General features: G+C 44.6%; 1 pseudogene; it reads left to right on the top strand.

Moving 5' to 3' along the window:
• Positions 1-381: 381 nt before the first annotated feature.
• On the top strand, positions 382-1,814 carry LOC136543314 (uncharacterized; annotated as a pseudogene).
• Positions 1,815-8,278: the final 6,464 nt, after the last annotated feature.

Genomic DNA, 8,278 nt, shown 5'->3' with positions numbered 1-8,278 from the left:
GTGGGACCCTGTCCCCTCCCCCCAGCGGAGGCATGGTGGCGGAGCTCAGTGTCGTGGCTCGATGGCGTGGCCTCCCATTGAGCTCCAGCGGTGGTGGGACTTGGTGGCACGGTCCCCTTCACCTTCTCTCCTCCGGCGCGTTGCTGGAGGCCGCATGAAGCACATGGTGGTGGCCACCACCAGATCCGGCGAGGATGAGCTCGATCTGGCGAGGACCAGCCCAGATCCGAGTGGCCACCACCAGATCCGACGAGGAGAAGCCTGATCTAGTGAGGACGAGCCTGGATCTGGCAAGCAGGTGCGGCGGCGAGGATGAGCTCGATGCGGGTCGCGGGGAGGCAATACTACGAGCGTCGTGCGCTCTAGTGCTGTGGGAAAGAAATGGCAATCGTGATCTCGCAGGAGGCCTTCGACTCCATGGTCCAGAAGAACATGGAGGACCTTGGCATGGACCCCGATGAGGCCCTCGCTGACGCTGTTGAGGCGCTCACCCTCTAGGGAGCCGATCTCTCAGGTAACCACTCTTTGTCAGATCCGCCCCTCGACGTTCTCTACACTCTTGCAATCTTCACACAACCCCTCGCTGCTTCGTCCAGGGATCATTAAGCGCGTGTCGGGAGAGGCCACCGCGACAGAGGTGAGCCCGGTGGTGCGGGTTCTAGACGAACTGAAGGCCTCTCACAGTGCCAGCGGTGGGTCGGAGTAGGATCTCGACAGGCTCGTCTCTCTGCTCGATGAGTTGCGCGGCCTGTGCTGCTCCAACGAGGGTTCAGAGAATGCAGCGATCGCGGTACGGAATGGCGTCGTGGAGGCGCTCGTCCGCTCGGGTTCAGCAGGAGAGGCTGCTTGTATCGGCCTTGAAGACACTGAGCTCTGTGCTCTGTGGTATGACATTGGTGTCCTTGCGGGTTCTCTGAGATGTGTCATTTTGTTTGGCAATTTACACGGTTCTTCTATTCACAACATGCTTGTAATAATGACTTCCCGGTAGCAATTTTCTTTAACTAGCATGGTAGCATGTGTATATTCCTAAATATTGTGAAGATGCACTTGGAAGTGGCTACATGTTTCTGCTCGACTGAACTTACAATTGCACGAACGCTATGAAATGGCATGCTAGAAACTAGTGTTTTCAACAATTTCAAAAAAAATGAATTCATTGTTCTGATAAATTCACCACGCAGTTGCTCTATTCAGATGACTGTTATGTGCATTATATAAACCTCCATCCGTTTGCAGTTTCACAAACTGCACAGCTATAAAATGTCTTGTTCTGCTATACCCTATCGCATATCAGTTGTGGTTCTATGCATAGTTATTTACCAACTTATTACAATCCATTAGTCTTTACTTTTTCTTGATCTTGCACTGCAAACCGGTGCTGAGAAAGGTCTTGTCCACTCTAAATTATACCATGTCATAGACAACCTCCATTCTCTTCTAACTTCAAGAAATATTCAATCTGTAGATGTGGCAAGCACTGAAAAGTTCAGACAAAGTGAGGGACCCAAAATTGTCATGGATCTCTTGAAAGGAGGCTCAGAAAATTCAGATTTATTGGATGCTGGATTTAGTGTTGTGGCAGCGGGTTCTGCTGGCAATGAAGTTGTGAAAGAGTCTTTTATGGACCTGAAGGTTGATGAACTCATTCTGCGGGTTATGAAGGATAAATCAAAAGCTAATGTGCAAAGCTTGTATGATGCCATACGTGTTCTGTTGACACCCGATGACAACCGAGTGGTGGCTTCTCAGGTGTGTCCTATATTCACAGTTTTAGTGTTTCACATTGGCAGCTGCACCAGTTTCTATGCTAATTGCTAATATGCGGTGGTTTGTGGAAGTACCTGGCAGTGCATTTGCTATGTGATCTTCTATGGAAATAGATTGTGACATGGTGAATAGCTTGTGATAATACCTAGTTGTGTGCATGGGGTGATGATTCTATATGTCATTTGTTAATATTGTAACTTCTTGGTATCATTTCAATAGGAATGCAACAAGAAGTAAAAAAACAGCATCTCAGTAGTTATTTGAATAGAATCAGATTTCTAACTTGCAATTTAGTACTAAATACACTTCTAGTAATAATGATTAGATACTAAAGGAGCATTCCTTAAGTTGATAATGCCTTATCCTTTGTTTAACATGACTTAAAACTCTACTTATGAATTTTCTGTACAGGTGTTGCTTCCTCGACAAGGGGGGAAGAAAGCTTTAGTAGCATTCTAGCATTAATTGGTGCTGGTCAAGTGACAAAAGATGGAGCTCTTGGCACCTATTCACATGGTCACAACAGAAACAGGTCAATTTAAGGATCAGGTTTGGCGTACCTTTCGAAGCATTGCCCTAACTTTCCTTCTTATTTCGGGCATCGGTGCTCTCATCGAGGATAGAGGAATCAACAAAGGTTTGATTTTGTGGAAGATCTGTATTATCTTCTGAATTGAACGTCAGCCCATTAACCATTTATGAATTGAATGTAGGCCTTGGTCTGAATGAAGAGGTTCAACCAAGCATGGAGTCTAGTACAAAATTCAGTGATGTAAAGGGTGTTGATGAAGCAAAATTTGAACTTGAAGAAATAGTTCATTATCTTCGAGATCCCAAGGTAAAACATTTTAAATCATTAGTCTTGAAAAATGGTATATTTCTTGAAGTCAAACAATGCTACTTGATGAATATTTCCTCCGCCTGCTGTTTTTTTTGGGTGGGTGGGTTGGGGGGTAAGAATGATCACCATGCCGTGATGTGAAACTATCATGCTTCAATCTCCCTAATTTTTTTATCCATCTATTACTTTTGGATTGTTTATCATAGGATCTGATGCCTATTGTAATTTCCCGATTCATATTATAAACTTTAGCCAATCAATGTCATAGTTACCAACACCAGCCGTTATCAGCTTGCAAGCGACTTGAGGTCTTGAGGTGTAGCCTTTTGGTCATTGGACTATCGCTGCAAACACTTGTCCTTTTTCTGGATTGTATCACTTTGCAGAATTCCTCTTCTTAACATAAATTGGTCACAAGTTTTGAACCCTGCACCACTTTTACTAGTGCAGCAGCCGAGAATCAAGTAGATTATGGATAGCCACAAGGAGAACGATGCAGTAGCAGAGCTCAGCCGTGCGATATCCTTCAAAGCCGACCTGCACTTGCTGCATCTCCGGGCTTATTTCAATGTTTAAATTATTAGTTCTTGATGAAATGAGAAGAAACTTCTAACCCTCTTTGTCAATTTATTACATGTTAGACATATCTACTTGTACTACACATACTGCCTCTATTTTTTGTTTTGTTAGCACTTGAGTGCTTACTTGGTCTTTTTGTGATATAGATATATGTTTTGTTGTCATAATATGAGTCTGTTTGTTATTATTGTGATTCTTGTACTATAGAAGATGTTTAGAAACTTTTGTCTAAACAATCTTGTTTGTGCCATAATATTACAGTCAAGTTTGCCAGGATACTTGATCATATATTTCACTCATCATAGGATGATTTGGGGAGCACGTACGTGTTGGTAATTTGAATTATTTTTGGCGAAAAAATGCACTGTAAGGACGGTTGGTACTGTAGCCGCTCCAACAAATCGATTTGTAGGGGCGGCTGGTACTGTAGCAGCCCCTACAAATCGATTTTATAGGGACGGCTGGTGTTATCAGCCGTCCCTACAAACCGATTTGTAGGGGCGGCTGATAACACTAGCTGCCTCTACAAATCGTTTTGTAGAGGCGGTCTGGGAACCGCCCCTATAAATACATGATTTGTAGAGACAGTATGGTAGGGGCGGCTGGTTGAACCGCCCCTACAAATATCCATTAGCCGCCCAAAATCATATCTGACGTAGTGTCAATATCATGAACTGTCTAGCTGATTTATCTGGCTTTCGTAAACGAAGAAGTACTACTAAGTACTAACTATTAGATAGATAATCCAAACATAGCTTAACTAATAGGTTAGCTAATAGCCCGTTAATAAAAAAACTATTAGATAGCTTCCATTTTCTAATTGCTAGTTATTATTAGCATTAACGAATCCAAACATGGCCCAAATCTAGTTGAGTAATAAAACGTTTAACATATCAATTAAGTGGATGATATTAACTAGTGCTGCTTCATTCCAAATTATAAGATGTTTTGATTTTTCTACATTTATAGCTTTTGCTATATACCTAGATATAAGTTATGTCTAGATACACATAGTGAAACTTATATATCTAGAAATACCAAAACGTTTTATAATTTGGAACGAATGAAGAAGCAGGGTGCACATGACTTGCGGTTCTCATGTTGGTAGCTAAGTAGCTAGCTGGCCATTTAGTTTGGTTTGGAGCACACAAATGAACTAGCATGTACTTGGAATGAATTTGATTCCGTGACGATAATTTAGAGGGAAACCGATCGACGACGACACGCATGCTTCTATATAAAATGCGTGCAGCTTCATCATCGACTGCCTTTGAAATTTATTCTGATGTGTAGTATATAATTATGTAGGTCAGAGGAGCCATATACTCCTGTCATTCTAAGTTATAAGGGAGCCATATACTCCTATCGTTCTAAATTACATGGTGTTTCGGCTTTATTTATTTATTTAGATATACACTATATCTAGATATGTTGTAAAGTTTAGTATTTAGAAAATACAAAACATCTTATTTTCTCCGATCCCATCAGTGGTGCCGTTGTCGTCCTCCGTCAGTGATCGATCAGTCGTGCATGTTGATGCTTGACTAACAGCAAGCCGACGCCACGTCCGTGTCCAAGTTGCACTGCTGGAGTGGAGCCGCCGGCCTCTGAATCCTGCAACAGTGCGGAATCCTGCTGGTAGCTTCCAGTCGAATATACTGCATGCATACTTAATTTGGTCGCACGTCACGTACGTAGACGACACGCACGTTACTGTTGAGACTGATGCACCGTCGCGGTACTCACTGCTCCGTATAAATGTCCATGCAGCCCGAGACACGACGGCACGGCACAAAGCACGTATTTTTAGCCCGACACGAGCACGACACGGCCCGGTGACATGCGGGCCCAGGCTAGCCCTGCCCGAGGCAGCAAGTCGTGTCTGGGCCGCTGCTCAGGTCCGTGGGCTGGCACGGCACGGCCTGGCCTGAGTCAGCCGGCCCGGCAGTGGCCCGACCACCCCCTCTCCCTCGGCCCCTCCTCACTTCGCTCCTCCCCTCCCTCTCGGCCTCCCCGCGGCCCAGCGCGCTGCGCGGCCCAGCGCCTGTCCGTCCGCGTCCCTGCCTCCCCCCCCCCCCTCACCTCATCATATATAAACTCACCCCGTGGCCGTGGCGGCTCACACCCGAAAACCCTAGCTCATTTCACTCACTCACCTGTCGCCTCGCCTCGCTGCTCTCGCCTCGTAGTCTCGCTCTCGGCTTTGTCCTCCCCAACTCCGGTGAGGTGACCTCGACGATCCGCCTACCACCGGCGAGCAGCTCCCTACTCCTCCTACCTGATCCCCTACATGCTCCCTCTCCGCCTCTCCCATCTCCCTATCCCTATCTACCATCTAGATCTCGGTGACTATGTGAGTTCACGTCCCGCCTGCCCCTCCTCCGCCGCTCGCCGTCCTTCTAACCGGTGTGTCGTCTTCTCTGGGTGGCCCTCGTCTTCTTCGGCACCGGGCTCTGGTTGCGCAGGTACATCCCTAACCCTAACCCTAACCCCGCCTGCCGCCGGCGAGCAGCTCCCTACTACTAAGTCATACTTGATCCCCTCCCTGCTCCCTCTCCGCCTCTCCCTTCTCTCTATCCCTATCTTCCCTCTAGATCTGGGTGATTATGTGAGTTCGTGTCCCCGTGTGCCCCTCCTCCGCCGCTCGCCGTCCTTCTAACCTTACTGTCGTCTTCTCTGGGTGGCCCTCGTCTTCTCTGGCACCGGGCTCCAGTTGCGTAGGTACATCCCTAACCCTAACCCTAACCCTAACCCTCCTCCTTCCATTGATGAATGGTTTGTGATATATTTTGATGTACCGTTTTCCTCCTCCATGTCTTTACGCAGGTCGGTAGCCGATGCGTCGTCTTCTAGCTGTGGCATAGAGCGACCAAGGCTTCCCCGCGCACCGTTGAGGAACGGTGCTGGAGAGCCCTCCGCGGTCGAGGGAGCCATGGCTGGTGCTGATGACGAGATCGTCTGGCGGCTCACCGGCAACGACGATCTCATCGCGGTAGGCCTGGCACCTAAGGATGACGACGACACCCAAGAGGACGCTGCTGCCTTGTTCGGTCTAGACGACGGCGGTGGTGAAGGGGCGACGGCGACTGGGACCTCGGTCTGCTCCAACAGCTCAACTCCATCTATTGCTGGTACTGGTACCTCTTCTGGAACTGTTGTTGGTAAGCGTAAATCTATTGTGTGGACTAATTTTGATGAGATCTATGAGACTGTAAATGGTAGGAAAATCTGCACTAAAGCTACCTATAAAATGTGTAAGCATACTTTGTCTGCTAAATCTAATGCTGGCACTGGGCACTTGAAGAGGCACCAGAAATCTTGTAGGCAGAAAACTGATCAAGCTGCTAGGGTTCAGTCTAGGCTTGCTTACAATGTTGATGGTTCTGTGCATAACTGGGACTATAAACCTGATGTTGCTAGATTATAATTGTGTCACTTGATTGCTAGGCTTGATTTGCCATTAGGTATTGATGAGACAGAGGCCCAGGAGGATTACATTGTCCATGCTCATAACCCTAGGTTTGTTAAAGTATCTAGACAGAGCACCACTAGAGATCTGAGTAAATTGTTTACTGAACGTCATAATATGCTTAAAAATTTTGTGTTGTCTGCTGCTTCCTCTGTTGCTCTGACATCAGACATATGGTCTGGTAATGCTAAGGAGGATTATATTAGTGTTGTTGCTCATTTTGTTAGTGCTGATTGGGAGTTACAGAAAAAGGTTATTGGGCTTAGGTTGATTAATGTGAAACATATCAGTGAAAATATTGCTGAAAGAGTTGCTTGTGTGGTTGAGGAGTTTGGTCTTGTTGATAAGGTTTTCTCTGTAACTCTAGACAATGCTTCTTCTAATGCTAAGGCTATGGAAACTTTGACATCTATGTTTGCTGGTTATTTGGGTCCTGATCCTACACCTGAGTCTGTTGATCCTTCTAAGCGTAAGTATAGTCTTGTGCATCAACGTTGTGCTTGTCATATCATTAATCTGATTGTAAAATCTGGTTTAAAGAGGTTCAAACCTTACACAGAAGATTTTAGAACTGCTATTAACTTCTTAAATTCCTCTAATCAAAGAATTGCTATGTTTAAGAACTACTGTACTGCTCAGGGTGTTAGACCTAGAAAGTTTGGCTTAGATATGGATGTTAGATGAAATGCTACATATCTTATGCTTAAGCATGTTTTTTATGTGTTCATTAATTCCAATTATGGCTCTAAATTGTTGTCTGCAAGGCATTGGTATATAGCTGAAAAGATATTGGAGTTTCTGGAACTATTTTATGACTCCACTGTTGTTCTTTCTGGTGTTTACTATCCAACTAGTCCACTTATCCTGCACCATCTACTAAAAATTGCTTCTCATTTACATGCAAGTGAAAAAGATCAAAATCTAATTGCTGTTGTATATCCTCTGAAGATTAAATTCCTTAAATATTGGCAGCATATACCTCTGTTATATTCATTTGCTTTCATTCTTGATCCTATAGCTAAGATGAGAGGTTTATTTAGAGTCCTGGAATTACTTAAAGAGAGCACTGCTTGTGATTATACTTCATATTATGCTGATGTAAAAACTGAAATTTACAAGTTATTTAACAAATATGAGAGAAAGTTTGGTGCAACTAGGAGTCAAAGGGTTGCACAGCCTGCAAGCCAACAGGTAAGAGAAAACAGGCATGGGGAAGAATCTTTGGAGGCCCTGGATCTGTTGTTGGTCCTTCCCCTGCCTGTGCCCCCACTTTATCTGCTTCTACTGCTAATGAGCTCTCAGTTTATCTGGACAGTGATAATGTCACTGCATATGAGGATGATTTTGATTTACTTCTGTGGTGGCGTGACCACAAACTAACCTATCCAATCCTATCTATAATGGCTAGAGATATTATGTCTGTTTCTGTTTCTACTGTCTCTTCGGAATTGTAACACCCAAAAATTTTCATTCTTTTAAAATAAGTAAATTTAATTTAATTATGTTATTAAGTGTGCATTCAATTATAGGAAATTAATAATTTTTGGGGAATTAAAATCAATTATAAGATTTGAAACTTTTGACGCATACATGCTGCTGCAATATTTATTCATGGGATG

This window comes from Miscanthus floridulus, chromosome 3, assembly GCF_019320115.1.
Source record: "Miscanthus floridulus cultivar M001 chromosome 3, ASM1932011v1, whole genome shotgun sequence".
In the NCBI taxonomy this organism is placed as follows: domain Eukaryota; kingdom Viridiplantae; phylum Streptophyta; class Magnoliopsida; order Poales; family Poaceae; genus Miscanthus; species Miscanthus floridulus.
The sequence above is the reverse complement of the archived record's forward strand: the minus strand, read 5'-3'. Positions and strand labels throughout refer to the sequence as shown.